Below are 22,688 nucleotides of genomic sequence, written 5' to 3' on the forward strand. Positions count from 1 at the left end.
ACGGAAACGGTCGAGTTGTGACGAATGTGCATAACGGATATCAAAAAGAAGTTACACAAAGTCTGTTTGGGAACAATTGTTTTTTTTTTATTCAATGTAATGCCAAATGTTTTGTACAAAAGTTATTTGTTGGAAAAGACAGCATTTTGCTTGGCAAACAATTTTGAAAATAAAATGTATCATATTTACAAAAATAGTATCTTGTTGTTTAGTTGTAAAAGAGGGACGGAAGATACCAGAGGGACAATTAAACTCATAAATCGAAATAAACTGACAACGCCATGGCTGAAAATGAAAAGGACAAACAGACAAACAATAGTACACATGACACAACATAGAAAACTAAAGAATAGACAACACAAACCCCACCAAAAACTAGGGGTGATCTCATGTTCTCCGGAAGGGTAAGCGATCCTGCTCCCCATGTGGCACCCGTCGTGTTGCTTATGAGATAACAAATCCGGTAAATAGTCTAATTCGGTAGGTCACATTAATGAAAGGGAAGGGGATTGTAGTTACGACGTAAGGAACATATCCGATATCATTTGTGAAACGGTTATTCCATAACGGTCAAACAACTCGTGATGGCGTCCGTAAAATTTACGAAGAGATGATTTCAACTTCACCATTTGGAACTCTTGATTTAATAGCCTCCTTGTGAGCAACAACCCTCTATAAAAAAAATCATGATAGGAAATGCAAGCACGGGAATATCGTATCAATTGGAAGATATATACACCGTATGCAGGTGCTACTGGAATGTTGCTAATTAGAAATGGAAAGTTCACAATTGGAAAGCTGAAATCATCTCTTTTGTCGTAAAGTTTTGTTTTCAATCGACTCTTATTGTTAATTTCTAGATGTTAGTCAAGATATGAGGCCGACTTAACTGTATCTGGTTGTATCCTTTATCTCTAGTTCAATGGGATAGGTGCGTTCGACATAGTCCACGGCCGACACTCGGCTAACCGAGAGATTGGTCGGTTAATCTATATTGAGAATGCGGCTATATCGGCAGTGGGTCTGTTAATCGGGTTGGCTAAAGTCTGTTAATCAGGTGTTATCGAGAAAATCATTGAAAACTCAGAATGTTTCATTGTATAACCTTTTAAATATATGTTTATCATAAAAAATATTTATGTCTGACAAAACTATTCAATGTACTGAATCCAGTGGTGTAATTATTATTTTTCTAGCTTCTATGTACGATCTATAAAATGAAAAGTCAAATTACTCATCAGTAAATTTATACACATTTTACACACACAAAATGTACACAAAATGACACTTGGGTTGAATTTACTTGCATGCACTATTTTGAACATCGAATAAAGACAGGCATTATGAGTGTTAACCAAACTGATATCATTTTGTGAAAAATCTACACGAAAATCTGTATTTTGGTGACATAAATCAATCTTTATTAAAAACCTGGTCTGTTAATGGGTCGGATGTATAAAACCCGGTCTGTTAATTAGTCTGTTAAGAGTTATGAATGACAATAAAAGTATAATTTTAATACTTTATGGTGTGTTCATTTGGTAGGCTCAAGACGAGCGGCTAAAATATACGGAAACAACACTTGAGCAATGGAACATAAAATATATACGGAAACAAAACATGAGCAATGGAATATAAAATATACGGAACAAAACACATGAACAATAACAATGTAGGCATGCATGGATATTGAAAATTGATAAAAATGGTTTCAAAAAGTGTTAAATTAAAGTAAAATTGATTTTATCCGAGAATGGTCGCATATATCATGTGGATTCTGTTTAATTGTCATGAATGACACCAATGTGTCATCTACATTGGTAACCAGTATATAAATCAGAGATTAACGTCGTAATGTAACTAAACATCAGTATATTGGGATGCCTAAATATAAAGAATAGAGAAAGAATAATGGGTAAGATAAATAAAATGTAGAGAAAAGTAACATAACCATTTAAAGAATACAGAAATAAACAACACCCCCCAATCCGTACCCTCATGGTATACACGAGAATCTGGATGGAGATACAGAATACAAAATAAAAGATAAGGACAGTAAAGAGTGATGCATTGCTAAAAAAGAGAAGAAAACAAATTGTTTAAGAATAAAGACATGAAACCCCCCCTGGGTGTTGAAACAGTAACGGATTGCGATGTACTCATATTGGTGACAAATGCTTGACGTTTACATGTGGACACCTGCAGTTCTCCTCTGCACATATGTAGAAAACAGTGGCGGATCCAGAAATTTTCATAAGTGTGGGCCCACTGACTGACCTAAGAGGGGGCCCACTCCAGTCACGCTTCAATGATTCCCTATATAAGCAACCAAATTTTTTCCCAAAAAGGGGGGGCCCGGGCCCCCTGGGCCCCCTCTAAATCCGCCTCTGGAAAAGGAACTAAACGGAATAAAATGAATTAAATTTTAATACAACCAAATGTAGCTGCATTCGCTCCTTTCCATTTATTTCTTTAGAATGATTTGTAAACAACAGATGATTAAGTAATACAAGAAAAAAAAAACAATTGGATGATGCTGAGGAATTAGGATTAAGGTGGTACCGAACACTTTTACTAAAATCAATGTGGTTCGTTTAATTTGGATTAAATTTTGACAAAGTATTTAATTTGAACCTTTAACAGAAATATAAAAATTTCAAAAAATTTGAACCAACCGTTTTGTCAGAAAAATTTAAAACTGGTTATATAGCAGTTTGACAAACACCAATTTTGATCTTCGAGAAGCTTATTATTCCCTTTACAACACAACGTAATTAAAACGTATCACTGACTTTACAGAGTTATCTCCCTGTAATGTTGGGTACCACCTAAACGTCCAGTGACAAATGTCATGTGCATATGAAAACGACAACACGTTATATATGTACCCTGTGTTGTATTAGAAAGACACGTTCAATCGGATTTGAGAACATGCTACTTTGAGCAGACACAAAAATTAAGGCTGATTGAAATCGTTAATAATAAATTCATGCATATTCCAGCGACCAACCCAGATCACGCTATATTGAAGTGACACACTCTTGAGTAAAATGCAAAGAAAGTCAAAATAAAAATGCTTTTACTGGAAGGATAGTGTTGCATCGTATTATTATTTTTTGTCGAGCCTTCGACTTTAGCCGAAAAAGCGAGACTAAGCGATCCTACATTCCGTCGTCGTCGGTGTCGTCGTCGTCGGTGTCGTCGTCGTCGGCGGCGTCCACAAATATTCACTCTGTGGTTAAAGTTTTTGAAATTTTAATAACTTTCTTGAACTATACTGGATTTCTAACAACCTTGGACAGAAGCTTGTTTATGATCATATTAAGATAGTATCCAGAAGTAAATTTTGTAAAAATAAAATTCCTTTTTTTCCGTATTTTACTTATAAATCATGGACTTAGTTTGTTCTGCGGGGAAACATTACATTCACTCTGTGGTTAAAGTTTTTAAAGTTTTAATAACTTTCTTAAACTATCCTTAGTTTGTACCAAACATGGACAGAAGTTTGTTTATGATCATAAGATAGTATCGAGAAGTAAATCCATTTTTTTCCGTATTTTACTTTTGAATGGAATTAGTTTTTCTGCGGGGAAACATTACATTCACTCTGTGGTTAAAGTTTTTAAAAAATTATTAACTTTCTTAAACTATCCTGGGTTTGTACCAAACTTGGACAGAAGCTTATTTATGATCATAAGATAGTATCCAGAAGTAAATATTGTAAAAAGATAACTCCTTTTATTCTGTATTTTACTTTTAAATGGACTTAGATTTTCTTCCAGTTAACATTACATACAGTCTGCAGTTAAAGTTTTCAAAACATTTATTAGATTCATTCACTATCCTAAATTTTTACTAAACTTGGACAGAAGCTTCTTACAATCATAAGATAGTATCAAGAGGAATATTTTTTATTGACTTTTTCCCTCATTTTTGTTGAGCCTGCGATTTACAGCAAAAGTAGGCGAGACACTGGGTTCCGCGGAACCCTTACAATATTTTTTTTTACTCAAGAACATCTCATTTTTAACATTTTCAATGGGAAAATATAAAGGTAGCACAACTATTTTCGTGGCTAAATAACTCTTAACTGACACAATTTCAATTGTCCAACCCATTAACAGACTTTATTCACATAATATTCATTAAAACGTGGTATTACTCACGTTATATTACAATTATGAAATATTTACTAATGTCAATTTATATTTAAGAACCAAAGTAGTATTTTGTGTCTTTTAATTGATATCTAAAATTGTTTGTTTCGCCTTTTATTAAAAAATTGCTATGCATGTAATCATAAATACTACATACTTGCGCGACGCCTTTTACTTTTACTGAAAACTGCGCAGACTATGAAATGTTATTAAAGGTGGAAAATGTTCTTTGATAGATATCATTTTGTCAGACACTTTTCTTTTTTTGATTTAATTCTTATAATATTCCAAAAATCTGTATATTTGATCGAGTTTAACATTAAATTGTGCGTTTTACTCTTAACAGACGTATAGCCAACCCGATTAACAGACCACTGCCGATATAGCCACATACTCAATATAGATTAACCGACCAATCTCTCGGTTAGCCGAGTGTCGGCCGTGTAGTCACCAAACTTTGAAATATTTAGTGAAATTTGTTAATATTATCGGATCAACTGTTTGAGACTTTTTTCGCTTAAGTTTCTGAATATATGTGTATTTCATTGGGAGAATATTTCGAAAATTAATATCATATATATGAAATACAAAACAAAGATTAAAAATTAGTCACAATTTTATACAGCGATCAAAAATATTCAAAGCATACTCTGCCTAAAAAAAAGTGTTTTGGATCGAATCAATTTGTTGAATTAAAAAGCTGCGGTATTCTTTGCCAGTCATATTTATGTTACAGTAAAAAGATGAGATTAGGAATTACACATAACTATTAAAATTTATGAATTACATGTAAATCCTGTTGCACTTAGTTAATACAAGTAATTCCTAAAACTGCTCATTTATCTCGTGTAGCTGTCTCATTGACGTATTCCCACAACACCCTGTATTCATATCCATTGTACATACTATCTTTGGGTTTAAAATAGGGGTTTGAAATACTTTCCAGTTTTTAATCTATTACATGTATAGACATTACTTTGTGGGGTTCTCTTTAAACTTTACCCGTATCTAGTTACACAATGTAAAAATGTATTATGTTTTATCCTGTAATTGGGTGTTCTACTATACAGATACAGCCCTACAGATATCGCTATGCTGTATCTGTATAATATACAGATATCGATTGAAAGCTCTGCCGGACTGAGTATTGTATGAACCTGCGTGACCTCAGAATGTGTACTGCAGTCGCATTCCAATGACGTATTAATTAAGAAATAATTCCTTCATGTCATGATCTATGCTCATTTTAACATGGGTAGGCATTATATTTGTCGATATTTTACACTGAGCGTTAGCGAGGTGTAAAATGTGGTCAAATATAATGCATACCCATGTTAAAATTAGCATAGAGCATGACATGAAGGAATTATTTCGATTCTAATATGACAAATACAATATATTTATAGGTCGAAACGTACAAAAATGCCGTAAAAATGTTTGGCTGTTCCCGTGTCCTCCCCGAAGAGTCTGTATATTACATTTCATATTTGATAAGATTAAAAACTACGAGCAGGGCAAATACATGTTGTTTAATAAAAATATATAATAAAAGTTTATGTAAGCTGCTTAAATGTAAATATTTAAAAGGATAACGATGGAAATAAACAGTAAGTCCGTGCGCATGTGTCAAACATATTTTTTGTGCTCATTAGAACACGGCTTTGTTTACAAAGCGTAATAAGGACGTCATATTAGAATTGCGAATTAACGATTACTTTTTATACGTTCTGTTTGTTTTCAAACATTTCTTTAGAGCAATAAGAATCACACCAATTTTCTGATAACATACACTCATGAACAGCAGTCTTTTCTACGATGACAACTATCGATTTCAAAACTTGAATGTGTATGATTGTGTAACAAAAACAACCATGTCAATTTCAGCATGCATTTTTAGTGAATGTCGAGTCTAAAGCGTACTAGGACAACTCGTACACTCCTGTTTCAAATTGGGCAGTTTATCAGCCTCATACAAAAAAAAAGTATTTTTTTTTTACATTGGCCTAATATTGTATATACATATCGTACATGTAATGTATATGTAATAAGTGAAACAATAACTTTATTAATCGATGTAATTTTATTTCATGTATGATATAGGACCCAGCAAATAGCTTTCTTCTCCTACAAATATTTTTCCTATGTTAAAATTTGGCCCATCATCGCCATAAAAATCCAAATTGCCTAAACAGACTTTTTTATTTCTTATTTATTTGTAACAAAATATAGATATCCGTTATCTACGTGCATTCCATCTGCGAAATTCAAGGCAGTGGTTGGTGACAGTCTCTGTATTGACCACAGGTTAACTTCTTCTTCACTCACGTCTATAAGAATGTCTTGTTTGCGATCCCATTCTAGAGCGGGAAGAAAGAAAGAAGTTTCTTGTTCCGGAAGTCAGACTTACCGCATGGTGTTGACGAATACCGATCTTTCACACATTTTCATCAAATGCAATACTATCAGCGGAAGGGTTTCTTAGAATATTTGTAGGTATTTGCCTTGTTTTGAAACTAGCAATACAGAAATAATAAACAAATTTGAAATCCGACGTGGTTGAAATACCATTTATTCCTCCCCTACTGAAGATCGTTTCTCCATTTACAGTTATATTACCTGCATTAGCTTCGCCTACCATTGACGGATGTAAAAAGACCAAGATGCGTTTGTAACCGCATCGACAACAATAAGCTTATTAGCTATAGAATCGGCAACATAGACATACCTAGTTATACCTTGATTTTTATCCAAAGTCAGACCAAACGGCATTGATGATTAAGATAAAACCGAGTCTGGAAATATATGCTGGAACACTTCGTGTCTCGTTTTATGCAATATACTACAAGTTTTCTACAACAAAATGTTATGTTATTTACTTCGCCTTCGTCCAGTACCCATATATAATTCGTATTTGGATCAATCTTAATGCTTTGGGCACTTTGAATGATATTGCAATCTCCAGCTCTATTCAGTCTTGGGCTAGGAAATGGTTTTAAAAAGGATTTTCCGTTCCTTTTGATAACTGTGTTCAGAGCTACTGGAATTCCGGGCTTAGATGTTCTACTTATAGTTGTAAAGATTCGTCCTCTTATCACATCCATATTAACAAGCGCCAGATATTCAGGAATGAGCATATTCCGTTCTATTAACGATCTTTTCATTGTCGAAGGAAAATCATAATCAAGTGTCACCCATTCGAGCATAATTTTTATTTTGCCACCAATAGTCTGTGCTGGAAAAAAAAAGAAACATCATTTTATTGAGTTCAAAAACAAAATATCCATTGTAAATTAAATACCTGCCTGCAGTTAGGCTGATAGCAAGTATTTTCTATCGGCAATATTAACCAATTGAAACTCATGCGCATTTAAAATAGGTTTATGATTTTAATATTGAAAGATTTTCCTTAATATTCATTTAATTATACCATTATTCTCTATTCTTTATATTTTAGCACCCTATTAATTTCTATTATAAAAATAAGGAGCAATGTGTTCTTTATTTTTGCATATTGTGTCCCTTTTTCTACACTTTTTCTACAATTTAAACTACTAGGGGACATTTCCATTTGGTGCCAATTCATATTTTTGGCGCTTTTTGCCGAATGAATAAATTATCTTAATTAATTTGAAAATTTAAAAAATGCTTTCAAATATTGTTTTCATACTTACCATATCTGTTTGCGTTAGCAATGGCTTTTATAACACAGAAACCAAAGACGGTCAGTACAATGTGTCCAATCGGAAATACTCGGCCTATTGTACTGCATAGCGAGAATGGCCGAGTAGTTACGATTGCAATGTGGTCGTTCATCACCGTAGACATGTAAAACATAAATTCTTGTTAATGCAAAACTTCTTATATATGTAAAACAAATAAAAAATAATAACGAATTTCATTAAAACAATAAAAATAGCTCGTTCACAGATGTGACCGTGTTTGTTGACGTGACAAACACTGTACCTGACAAACATCAAATTAAAGTACTTGATGGTCTTCATGGGTGATTCCTTCATTTCTTTATTCTTTAATTATTAAATAAAATTGAAAATGGAAACCATTATCTATTCTTTATTTATTTCCCCTGATGTCTTTTCTTCAAAATATTAAGTCCCATCATCTCTTACTTTTATTTTTTTCTTGCCGTTACAGGGGAGGATCTAGCCATTTTATAAAATGATAAAGGGGGGTCCAAACCCAGGATAATACAGTTGTTTATATTATCAAAAAGGAAAGCATCTCATGAAAAAAACTATAAACAAATAAACAAATACAGCTGTGTTAAATCTGAGTCTAATGATAGTTTTCTTTAGTCTTTAAGGTGGTACATACAACTACAGGGAGATAACTCTATAAAATCAGCTAAACGTTTTAATTACGTTGTGCTGTCAATGGATATTAAGCTTCTCAATGATTAAAATAAGTATATGTCAAACTGCTATATAACCAGTGTAATTTTTATGAGAAAATGGTTGGTTCAAACCTTTTGTAATTATATTTTTGTCAAAGGGTCAAAGAAAATACTTTGTCAAAAGTTTATGAAAATAAAACAAGCCAAATTAATTTAAGTGAAGGTGTTGGGTACCACATTAAACACAGGCACTTGTCTCAGGAAACTTTTCCTATATACCTTAATATTAAGGTGTATAAGGGGGGGGGGGGGATTCTGAGACAAGTGCCTGTGTATTGCGATGATTGTTTACATTTTGAGCTACACAAAAGCCTACATTTTCACGTAATTACACAAATGAGGAAACGTTACAATATAGATTCCACATCTGCAACGAGTGTTTTACGATTTTTCTCCACTCGAGACAGTTAAATTTTAATATTTAAACGTGAGGCTTGCCGAGGTTTTTAGATAATTAAAATTTAACTGTTGAGAGTGGAGAAATATCGTAATACACGAGTTACAGTGGTGGAATATGTTTCTCTAATGATTTGTATCCTTCCTTTTCAAAGATTTGAGGACAGTTGTTTCCTTTTGATGTGACGTCATTAGGAATGGTCGCCTTTTTTCATGACGTCACAATAAGAAAATCAAGAAGAAAACAAGAAAATTCAACGTCACAGTAATGTAAACTCATTCAAACGGGAAAACCAACGGACTAATCTATATAAAAACAAGAAACGACAAACACGTTTGCAATACGTAAACAAACGACAACTACTGTACATCAGATTCCTGACTTAGGACAGTCTGTTCCGATAAAATAAACGAAAAGTGTAACGTCCTCCAAAAATTACCGTTTTGTTTGAAAGGACGCAAATATCATTTATTCTATATCAATAAACATAATAACATGTAAAAACTCTTTAAATGTTCATTTATGTTTACATCAAATTTATATCTTACTAAACCCAGTTATTCTAGTTGTAATTGCGATAACAAATGTCAATACAAAACTAAACAATGTATAACGGCAAAATTACGACGTTTCTTTAGCGGACAGAGTAATATCAGAGTTCCACATAAGACATATGTGACGTTCAATAAGACCCACCCACTGACATTCGTTTAGAGTAGGCTTATTTGCAACACGACGAGTGTCAAATGTGGTGCAGGATTTACTTTTCCTTCAGCAGTACAGGAGACCACACCTGGGTTTTGATTGTGTTCGAGTGGCTCAGTTTATAGTTTTGTGTTTTGTGGACTGATGTTTGACTTATCATCGTTTTTTGTCATTGCTTTGTCCGATTGTTTTAACTAGTCGCATACCTGCCAACTGTCACAATTTGCGGGGATTTCCCCCATGGAGACACCAAAATGGAAATTTTGAAAGAACAAATTAATTTAGTCCACAATTTTAAACAAAACAATTAATTTAACAATGGCAATAGGCTTGTGATAGTATGAAGAAGCAAAAAAACAATATTAAAATGTACTTGAAGCCCTCCTTGAAGGTTTTGTAGGACTATAAGATCAATCTTGCACGTAAAACCCCCATGGGCATTTTGAAAAAGTTAGCAGGTATGTAGTCGAAGTTTGAATATACCATTGGTATCTTTCGCCTCTTTTCTACGTCACTCTTTATCAGCTGTTTACATATTTGTTGACATTAAAAACTTGTTCCCCGCTTGTGTTCTTATCGTGTTATTTTGGAAAGTTACTTGCTCCTATGTGACCAAACGTACTTTAAATGCTAGATACAAGGAAAAGTAACTCTTAATGGTATAGATGAGGCAGCTCGAAACAATTTGAGTTACTTCCCTTTCTCCGAATTATAAATGGAAGTATATTGCAATCAAAATTTGCTCTTTTTTCCGTCAAATTAAATACTGTTCTACAGTTATATTTCTTCTAGTTGAAATTATATTCCATAATATTTCTCCTCTGAAAAATATGAAAAAAAACAAAGAAGTCGGTACTTCTGTGTTGACATAAGTTATCATTGATATGGTCATATTTATAAATTAAATGTTTATAACTTTTGAAATTTTGAAATACTAAGGCTTGTCAGGCTAACTCAGGAATAGATTACGTTAGCTATATTTGGCAAAACTTTTAGGAATTTTGGTCCTCATTGCTCTTCAACTTCGTACTTTATTTGGCCTTTTCAACTTTTTTGGATTCGAGCGTCACTGATGAGTCTTTTGTAGACGAAACCCGCGTCTGGCGTAAATATAAAAATTAATCCTGGTTTCTATGATGAGTTTATTTACATTATAAACTCTGATAGTCATGTTATCGTGCAAGTCTTTTGTGAATCAGTGTTCAACAATAGGTTCCCACTTTGTGCATATACAATATGGGTGTGACAATCCATATTTCTCTTATATGAGAATGGGTAAGGTATATCAATGTGAAAATGAGCAGTTAGATAAATTCATCATCTCGAATTCTAAGCATAGAAGGCAAGTGGTTCTGTATCTACCTTCATTAAGGGGTCAGCATTTGTGTTTCGGGGAAGAGGCCGGCTGATAGAAGGCTTTTAAAAATGAACTATTTATCATTACTGCACACAAGCAAAACTTAATGTCAGCGCAGGCAGAACAGAAAAGCATGCATACTAACAGATGCTTTATAGTCAACCATCAAAACGTCCGCCTCCTCCTGCCCCCTCTGCCCTGCACCTCAAAAATACCGAACGGTTGTCTCCTTATGTGTACACGAAAATGCAAGTTCCATTCAATTGGTTGCGGACAATCAATCGTGAAAAAAACTTTCGAAAAATATTTTTGAATGGGTTGGTGGTGGGGGAGGACTTTATATAAATTAAAATCATTTTAGAGTAATAATCAGTTACACAATATTTCGGAGAATATTGATATTTTCAAACTACTTCTGGTATAGAATTTCAATAAATTAAAAGTTTCAGTACAGTAGGGGACGGCCCATTCATTTTCTTAAATGCATTTTTCGATCCTTGAATTTTTGTTCAAAGGGTAGTAAAACCATAACATTATGAACATGTGTCTATCGAAATTTAAAAAAAAAATCACCTAAATTATTTTTTTTTTCACGTGTACAATAAAACAAAGACTAAAATTAATGATATGCAAATCTGGTACCTATATTGAGTTCATTACCAGGAAATATGGCTCCGCTGAAATTTGGACTGCATCAAGGAAAGGGGTATTTTAGTTTGGGAGTTTTCACTTGTTTAAGACTGAACTTTCAATTAATAAAACAAACAAAACAGAATGAATGAATAAATGAATAAATATAACTAATTAAATGAATAGATAAATATTGAAGTAAACACGTACTTTCTAGTGATTGCTACAGAGAATCTTAATTGTGGTCTTTATTTTTTTATGTCTTTGTCTGCAGTAAAAAAAATTCCCATTATATGCACGTGGGAATGTCAAAAGCATTCCGAATACAATTAGTCTTAAAGAACATCAACAGAAGAAAAACACGACATAACATTTGTACCTTGCACAAACAGAGTATTATAAATATTTACCGTTATATACATCTCAATTATCAACCACTAATTATCTTGTCTCGAGTGCTGTTCACGCTTGACTTGTGCCAAACATATCATATTTACAAACAAAGCATAATCTAATATATAATTTATCATTATGGATTATTGAGTATTTTATTCAACACATTTGTTCGATATGATATGGCTCAATACATTCGATATGTACAGTACAAGCCATATGTTACCTAATTACATCAATCTGGTGACGTCTTCATCAGATTCGTTTGTGTATTGAAGTGATAACAGTGAAATCTACTTCATAATCATTTTCAGTGAAATCTACATGTTAATCAGTTTCCTGTCTTTGCTGTACTTATTGAATCCACATAGGTGAGTACGTTACAAAATTTATAAATATACTTAGTTAAGAACTCTAAACTTACGTTATATTTTGTGAATCAGAAAGAAAATATTATACAATTTGTCAAATGAAATGTATTATCCCAATTTATTAACGAAATATTAATCGTGTTCCTGGAATTTGAACTAGTTAGATTATCAGTACGCAGTGAATATATTCCGTTAGTATTCATCTTCTAAGAAAACTATACGTTGGTATAATTTATAACTTATTTCCATGGACAATCTTCGATGTATTGATCTGTTGTTACAAATTAATGTAAGTAAGGAGTTATGTTTATTGATATATCGAAAATACGAAACAAATTTAATAATATAAGGTTTTTTTTTTTGTTTTTTGTTTTATTTTTATTTTATTATTTTTTACTTTTATAATTAAATGAAAAGAAGGGAAAAATGGAAGAATGGCAAGATTTAATTAAAAGTGATACATAGTTATATAGAAACTGCACCATTTTTTTTTTCTTGTTTGCTATGTATAAAAATTCATTTCCAGCAATTGTTCAAATTATAAAAATAGATAAGATAAGTTAAAAATTTTATTAATCTAATCAAGAACCCATAAAGGGCATCATTTTACAACAATATTGATTGTTGCATGGTTGCTTAACGTCCAATGGCAAATATTTCATGCATATTCAGGACGAGTTTTACAACAATATAATGACCATATAATTGGAAAAAGCAAAACAGAAAACTAATACCATACTACTATAATAATACAACAGGGTCTCCTTAAGACTTGCTACAATTCTCTTTCTTTTATTTAAAATTGTTAAAGGGGCAAAATTAAAAAAAAAACAATATTAGGAAGGGACATGTACAAAGTCTAGGTCTCCTTTTATCCTGCTTCTTCAGTGGGGAATCGGTGATCATCAAAATTTGTATTACGTAGACACATCAACGGTACAATTTTTGTGTGCGTCAGATACCCTTTTCGACTATATTTTTTTTCCCAGTGATGCACGAAGCCAAAATAACTGTTACATTGCATTTAAGGGTCTTCGTCGCGGTCCGAGTTGAAGTCGTTATGATTTTTATAAAGATAGACAAACGTTAGGACTTAGAAAAAAAACCATTCGTTGAAGCACCAAAACAAAACCGAAATATGTATGTATTTTCGATCCTGTACAAGTACTAGGCGTAACCGTAATATGATTTTGGCTTTAAAGTATATTTGTTTCAAAAATCAGCACCCGGTAAGTAAGATATATTCTCTCTAAAATTAAGACTGACATAAAGGCATTTGTAATCTACATCTGTTTGACATGCTAATTAGACGGATAGAGGGAAGGTTAATGCATCATATAGTCAATCATAGAACTAACTATTCAGCATCAAAGCAACGATATTGTTTACACATAGAGCGTAAACGCATGTCTATTACATGTACACATGTCTATTACATGCACACATGTCTATTACATGTACACACGTCTATTGCATGTACGTACTAACAATGATATCCATGTATTAGTAATTATAATTCTGTAGGTGATCCTGTGAAATATCAGTTTGCGAAATAATTAGTTATGGATTAATATCAAGTATAAAGTTCTTTTCAAGCATATGACAAACCACGGGTTAAATTTGTCGCAAATTATATATTTATAACTATATACATGATATAAGGATATTAACATTTACGTTGAAAAATGAACTGCTCTAAAAAATATTCTAGTTCGACTGACTTAGATGACTTAAGACATGAGAAACAACTAAAACCGAAAGAAAAAAACCTAAGGGAAAGGCCAAAAATATAAGGATGAAATGATTATATTTTTACTATTTTTCATTACAAACCGTCATTAGGGAAATATTTTTAAATTTGCTGTTGGAGATCGTCTCTGAAGTACAATGCAGTCATAACGGTTTAATACCAGTGTATTGTTTTAAAAGTACTTAGAGCTGGTTTTCAGAAACGGCTAGTAAGCTATGGGCTCTTTTCACAAAAAAATCTTGCAACTTAAGTTAGTCTGAAGTTTTAATGAGAAACGAGTTTTTTTGCTCGTAGGTTTTTTTTGGGGTAAAAAACGAGTAAATGAGTAACATAGTTGTTTAACGGTTCTTCATCGTGTAGAAAGCGCGACACTCGAGAGCATGGGAGTCATAATAGAAAGTCACTAAGTTCTAACTTATATAATGCGTATATATGAAGTGGACACTTATTGCCAAAAAATTAGTGACAAGAATGCTGTAAATAACAAAAATGTCATGTTGTTATGAAGTACTTATTACAGAAAATGAAGATGTTGATATTATCACTGTCACCATGGAGACAACTTGTATAAATAAACATCAAAGGGGGCCCCCTCATCAAAGTGACATCTTAATCAACATCTTGCAGATGTAATATATAATTGCATGTTCTCTGTCAGTAATGGTGACATCTATACTAATTATAAATATCTGGAAATCAGGTATAAAATGAGCAGTATAAGAAACGCAAAACTATTTTCTTGGCAAGATCTATTTTCAATATATATATAAAAATTTAAATCAAAGATTCTCAAAAAAGAGCAGGCTAATGTCGCTACAAGGCAGCACTCGCAAAGTGGAAAGGGATTAATATAAGTTGCAACAACTTGTTTCCCAATCCACTATAAATAAATATGTTTAAACTAAGAAAGGAGAAAAATAAACACATAATCATATGAACAACATTAAAGTGGAAAGAGCCTGGAAACGTTCGTTTTACAGCGGTGCAGTTCTAGGTTTTCTTTTTGAAAGTTCAAAATGTATATGTGAATCGTAGAACATAATATCTGTGGTAGACTAAGGCCATATTTGGAAATTAAAATTTGTGTGGCTCGTTTCTTTTTGTGTTCTTCAGTGTAATATCATTATATTTTCACTGACAAATTTCGTCATCACAAGTCATCAGTTCTGCAAAGAAAACAAACAGAAATTTGAACTAACCACATTCAAGGGATCCGATCATCTGCTATTCTCTTCACAGAAGTACAAGGACTTGATGAGGAAAACAGAGATAATTCTGGAAATTCATAAATATAGGAAGATGTGGTATGAGTGCCAATGAGACAACTCTCCATCCTAGTAACAATTTATTAAAGTAAACCATTATAGGTCAAGGTACGGCCTTCAACACGGAGCTTAAGCTACTTTAATATATTTCTTATTCCTATTTCATCTTTGGAAAGTGCTGCAACTTATCCCAGAGATTTAAAAAAAAAAGTCATAGATACCAGCCCTCATCTAAAAAAAAAATCATAAAAAATACCAGGCTTTTGAATCTGAAAGCCCTGCAACTAAGGTTATCTTTCCTTACATGGGTAGAACATTCTTAGCATTTCAAAGTTATCTAAATAGTAAATTTATGATTAGGATTATAATTATATCAATGATTATTAATGTCAACACAGAGGTGCTAACTACTGGCTGAACGATTCAGAATATTTAAAAACATCAGAATGATATAATATTCCTTTGTTTAAACTGACGTTACTTTATGTTTGATGGAACTAGAATATAAGAAAATAAAAATAGACTGGTATTGATTTGAATACAACCCCTACTGTCACTAACACAAATATTTCCCTTGTACCAGTATACAGAGTACTACAGCTTGATGAAAATTTCAGATCCGCTTCTGTTTTCTATGCGAAATGTTTTAATTGCTAATGTGTGCAACATGAAAATGGCAAAGAGAAATACGATAATAACTCTTATATCAATAATTTATTTTTTGGAAGAGAACCAGGACACTGGAGACTGTCTTATTTCTAAAATTTATATTATTTTGCTTCATGCTACAAAAAAAGCAAATCATTAAACTATTTTAAATAACATCATATAAAGGGCAAAATGGATAAGAATTAAACCTTTTCAATTTTTCTGTATATATTGTATAGTATTTCTTTTTATTAAAACAAAAGATTTAAGGAACATGAATAGCATGTCTTACGAGCATCTTTAAGACAAAAAAATACATTCTCCAAACATATAACAACAGCAGTACAATCATAAAATTTAACAGGTTTGATTGCAATATTGGAATGTAATATTTAATCATGTTGACACGTAATACACAAACAAATAATTAAATATTTCTATTATTAATAATCTAATATATAATTAAATCCGCTTAAGGTATAGTACGTTTTTATATACACTTTTACATATTCATTTAATTTTGACATAAGCCATATTGTCGACACAACTTATTACATTGTCAAAAAGGTATGTTCATATGATTATTTTTATTATTTCACAATTGTAAAGGTTATAAGCTTTGAGTGTGAAATCACTTTCACTATATTAAGCCCAAACATGCAGGAATACACTAAATGCAATATGTAATAACTAAATGCACAGGTAAGCCGTATTTATGTCTTCTGCATGCACAGTCAATAAAGATCTTGTATACCTATAGCTTAATATCTGAAACATGTGAGTTTTATTTATATAAGTGTAATATTCGGTTGACATTTTGTGTCTGCTAAGAATGTTTTTCAAGAATTTCTTTCGGTACATTTGTTTTACAGCCGATTTCAATGAGTATCATGTAGCTAAAGGTAATATATTTGGTTAGGTTACTTGCTAGCTGAACCGTGAAGTAATTGTTGGGTAAGGTATACTACCCTCTTTTCGAAGTAGCCTAGTCCTACAGACAGATTGGTTATCTGTCAGACTAATCTTCTCTAAAAGGAGGGTAATTTACCTATCCTAACAATGACTTCACAGTTCAGCAAGCAAGCAAGCTAACCAAAGATATTACATTTAGCTACATACTCATTGAAATCGGCTGTAAAGGTTTGTGTTTACTTAGTCTAGCACGTATCTAGCCATCGATTGCTACTACTGCTGTCATTGTTAAGGTGTAATGTTGACTGTCAAAAGAAATAGTCCATCAAATTACCATTTAATAAAAAGATAATTGAAAAAAAATCGTACGTTGCTATCTCATGAGTACATATGAAAAAGTTCAGAAATGTTTGACAAAGTAAACCCCAGCAATATACTGCACCTAAATGATGACAGAAAATAAAACACATATGAGCTCAGTTATAATAAAGCCCGTTTGTCACCTTCAAATCAAGTTTTCTATGACCCGGTTTAAACATTTGTTTTTATCAGAAACATGAAAAAAATGTCCCATGTGATTTGATAATTTCCGTCAATGTCTATCCAAGTTTCTATAAAAATTGAACTAGATTCTATTCCAGCCAAATCCGTCAAAGTTTTTGATCAATAGATATAGGAAAATGTGGTATGAGTGCCAATGAGACAACTCTCCATCCCAGTCATAATTTATAAAAGTAAACCATTATAGGTCAAGGTACGTACGGTCTTCCACATGGAGCCTAATAGGTTCATACAGAACAGCAAGCTTCTTTCAATGTTTTCTTTCACAGTTGGCACTATAAAAATCCTTCAAAAATTTTGACCAATAAATCTTTGATATCACAACCGGCCGAAATTGGTAAAATATATTTTCACAATTTTGCACCAGATGCTATCTTGTGATTATTTAAAAATTGGTCCAAATTTCATATGTAAAACCACATGGAGACTGAAACAAATATTGACAAGGCCGATGACACGAACGACGACGGTATCTTGGATACCTGTGGCCTGTATTCGGACTTGTTTTATGACTGACTAAGTTTGATTTTTAACCATTAAATTATCTATTTGAATAAAAAAAAATTGGAAAAAATAGGAAATTGAAATTTAGGACTTAGGAAAAAATAATCTGAAAATAACTTATTTTAATATAAATCAAATCACTTAGCAAAAATTGAATATGTCAGATGATAACTTTAACCTACAAATATACAAAATTGATTTTAAGGCTGTTCAAGTTTTTCAGCATATATATATATAACTAAAATTGCAATATTTATAAGCTTGTTGTATTTGTTGAAACTCGTAATCTATAAAATATAATACCATCTGATCACTTCTAAAACGCTTAACGTCATAACTAGCCCCTTCCCTTCCCCAAAAAAGTTAACATTAAAATCGATTGGTGCTCGTTTCTAAAGTCAAAGACAACACCGGTCCGATGTAAATGCATAACTTTAAATAGAAAAAACATTTCGATCAATTATTCGTTGAAATTTTCCCATTATAACTTACAAATGTTACATTATATTTATTGAAAATTAATATAGAAGTTAATGGGATAATATACTGTTGTTAGATTTCAAAACGAGATTATCGCAGATGCCACATGGTTCAATGATTCAAAACGAAATTATGAGGACGTGCAAATATTCAATTGAGTTTTACATTAAAAAACATTTTTGCATGAAATGATATTCAATTTGAAAAATCCATTTGGTTTTACAGTGTTTTCCATTGAATTAATTTGGTAGCAATTTATCTGATATTTTTCTAAATGTTCTATAAAGGCAAGATACTTTTAGTCATATCACGCCTGCATGGTGTTGAGAGGAGTTTTTGTTTCTTATTTTTAGAATATGCCAATGTAAAATGAGTGTATATTTGTGACCATTTGTAACTGTCCTATTTGAGTTTAAAATAAATGAAAGTAAATCCTAACAAAAAGACAACAACCTTGCAACCAATCCATTATAATGTAAGAAAAAGTTCAGTAAAACTGCAACATGTTACATGAACAAATATATGATAAAATGTCAATTTGATTCGATTTCTTAATTTGTGTTGTTACAAATGTCACACGGAAACAAATAAGCATTTTACTTCGGCATTTAGTCGGCTCAGCGCGTAGAACAATGATTAATAGCTATATATACTATGGAACAAAGTTACTAGTACTGATGAGGGGGTAAGGGGGCGCAGAATAGCTTTTTCTAATTTTTCGGTCTACTCCTCATTTTTTCCTTCGCCAGATTACTCAATTCTACCATGCACCCCCTTTTCCACAATATCTTTTGTGACCCGTTTTCTCTTTCAGTCTTTTTCATCTATCTTATCTAAATAATTTTGCAGTTCTTTTTTCTCCTTTTCGTAAATTTGCCCGAACTCTAACCCTTATTTGAAATAAAATAAGATACATTTTTTGAAAATGGTCCGATCAGAATTTCTAAATATACATTTCGTCTTTAACATGTATGAACTATTTGCTACTGGACGTTGATAAAAAAAAACCCAGTTGATTTAAATATTTTAAGCCGTCTCTGTGCCGTAAAAACTTATAAGTGTATTCTTCAAAACAAAACAAAAAAACAAACAAGAAGAGGTGGTATGATTGCAATTAAAATGAGACTACCTTTTCACTTTCGATCAAATGACGCAGAAGTTAGCAACCTATATTTGTATAGGATAATTTTTTTTTTCATTTTTAGGTAGATGATATTTAGATAGTTATTTATTTTTGTGCACGAATACGTTGAGCAAAAATGTCCGTCAATAATTTGGCTATTCTCTTAAGAATTTATAACATTCCGTTTTAGTTATTTACAAACTTTAACCAATCTTCACACATCTTTGGTTTTCTCTGATAATGTAAGACTGGTCTTGATTTTGATTGTTCCATTCAATAACAATTACAGAAAAGAGTTGTGTGGTTGCATACTTTACCTTGTCCTGTATTTAACGTTTGCCTCGATGCTATACAAAAATGTACCAATTTTCGTTTTGCTTGGCCTTATTAACCCGAGGTATTATACTATTGTATGCATTAATAACAGAACTAAAATTGTATTCTTTAATTACACTGCATCGATTGATTACGACTACTGAAATGGAAATGATAATCTATTCCATCTGAGAGACGCAGTGCTATTAAGTAATTAGTATGGAGTTTAAATTCTGTAGATACCTAGGGGGTAAACAAAAATAAGTCCAAAATCAATTTTCAAACTTCCGTTTTCATGACAGGTCCGGTAATGGAAAATAAAAGTGTTCTTGGTCTCTAAAACGCTTTAAGCTTCTGAACATTAGTCTAGAAGATTACTTCCGAAATATCTAAATTTGATTTTCTTTAATGCTGTTTTTGTCAGGAAAATGTCTTTAGTAATTTTCTCCACGATTATTTTAGTTTTATTAAATTTCGCTCGATCTAGCTAGATGCCGGTAATTAGTAGCTGCATTATGGGTTATTGTTGAATACAAACGATGGTGACATTTGTATATATCAAATTTACACCCAGTGAAAAGAACATGGTTCTTACAAAACAATCTTTAAAGCTGAGGAATGTATTGAAGATTCAATGCAGGAAAAAAGGGGGGTTAACACACTTTCCTTGAACCTTAAATTGTCTTTGGTAAATGCATCATTTTAAATGAACTCCCCGCGGATGTGCGATTGAATGTCGGGTACAATGTTCCATGTCAAGTAAGGTGTAAACGTCCGTTGGTAGAAATAGATAAAATAAAAATCGCAAAATGAACCTTTTATTAGTTTTGATCAGAATTTACAAGGGCCCGGCTGTCGTAGATCTTACCACGTGATTTTTGGCCGTGTCTCCACAGAGATATAATCACACGTGACCTGCTGTCGTATATCTTGTCGCGATCTTAGGCCGTGTCTCCGTAGAGAAATAATCACAACTTTAAGGATCGTCTCATTATTTCAATATCAGAAGGAAATTACGTTTTAAATTTGACACTTTTCAAATTTTCCTTCGTTTATTTGGAAACTAATTTTTGTTCGTCACACGCAACGGAACTTGGTGCCAATTTCGCCGTTCCATTATGCAATTTTTCATGTAATTAGAGACACGCAAACCACCGCTGTTTTCAATCAGGTTGTGGTAATATCTTGTAACGTTGACAATAACTATGGGTTTTACACAATGATTGAATTTTGAACCGAAGCCGATAATTTGATGAACAAATAACGCTATTTCACGACAACAGATTAAATCTGTCAGAATCACTGCATTAAATCATTACCAGAGTTATAACGAAATAAATGTTCCTTTTATCGGTGCTATTGAAACCGTGAATAAGTTGATGATTTCATTTTGTGAAAGCCTGTCCATCGATTCTTTAAGATGAAATCTTTCTTTTTATCAGAATACAATTTGTTTCAATTTGAGAGTCTTAAACTATGTTATGGAATTGTTTAATATCTTTTCTATGGCGTCCGCCTGATTCCTAAGTGGTTTCTATAGTGTTTCATTGATACAAGTTATATTAATAGATTTGTTGCATTTATTAAAAGGACTATTGTTCCGTGTAATCCAAGTATTGAAGTGGAAACAGATGCAATAATTTCTTATCAATGCTTAATCTATTGATGGATAATGTACGAAAAACCAAGAGACTATACGACAGTGTTAACGATTTCAAGCAGTGATTCAATACAATTAATGCAGAGTTAAAACACGTTAAAATGATTGAATACAGAGTTAATTAATCGTAGATTATATTTACGCCAGAGAGTCTGAGTTCCAGTTACATTGTTAACATAGGTTAACACCAATCTAATTAAAATACAGATCATGTGTTTCAGTTTTGCTGTCACAGATCTGACAAAACTCCGGTCTACTTTCTGTTTATAAAAACTTTCGTGATCCTCTGGTTTTGTCGATTTGATAAACAAGTTGAACCCTTAAAAATTTGAAAGCTGGAATTTCATTGGCTGATGTAATAATTACAAGAACAGAAAGTAAAACGGAGTGCTGTCAGATCCTTTGAATGCAAAGCTTAAGCATGTTAAGCAACAGGATATGTATTTCAACAGAAATTTCTCTCATTATAAAGTAGTGATGAAGAAAAAATAACCTTTGGATCGTCCGTTCACTCTGTCTATCTTTTAAAAGTGTATTTCTTTCTCAAAATCAAGACTAGTTAATCTCTCCTACTACTAATCTTAAACACGTGGCGAGACATGACAAATGATCGTTATCAGTAGAAACATATACGCCACAGATACAGTTACAGGCGCCCAACGACTCCACAGGTCTCCTCCCAACCCCCAAAAAGGTAGAGATCTACAATGTTACTACACAGTTTGATCCCCTAAATATCGCCCAAGTTCTGTTTTCAGACATCCTCACGCACTACGGGGTCTTTTTAGAATTCTTCCTAGAATATTGCTGTCAATGTCTGGTTTGCGGTTTTTGGTGGAGTTCGCGTTGCTTAGTCTTAAGTTTTCTATGTTGTGTATCGTGTACTATTATTTGTCAGTTTTTCTTTCTTTTTAGCAATGGCGTTGTCAGTTTGTTTTCGATCTATGAGTTTGAATGTCTCTCTGCTATCTTTCGCCCCTTCTTTTACAAACTTCTGTACCTAACTATGTTCTGTACCTCGCTGTTATACTCACAAAAGAACTAGCAAT

General features: G+C 32.4%; 1 long non-coding RNA gene across 2 annotated transcripts in view; it reads left to right on the forward strand.

Annotated features, from left to right (window-relative positions):
* The first annotated feature begins 12,236 nt into the window (after nt 1–12,236).
* Nucleotides 12,237–22,688, forward strand: part of LOC143057555 (uncharacterized) — a 35,230-nt gene continuing 24,778 nt past the window's right edge. Inside the window, exon 1 of one of the 2 annotated variants that reach the window (XR_012972735.1) lies at nt 12,237–12,421. This is a non-coding gene — a long non-coding RNA (uncharacterized LOC143057555). Of the gene's footprint in view, nt 12,422–16,733; nt 16,787–22,688 lie in introns of those variants that run through there. The other variant, XR_012972736.1, reaches the window with a different exon arrangement.

Source organism: Mytilus galloprovincialis, chromosome 13 (assembly GCF_965363235.1).
Source record: "Mytilus galloprovincialis chromosome 13, xbMytGall1.hap1.1, whole genome shotgun sequence".
In the NCBI taxonomy this organism is placed as follows: Eukaryota; Metazoa; Mollusca; class Bivalvia; order Mytilida; family Mytilidae; genus Mytilus; species Mytilus galloprovincialis.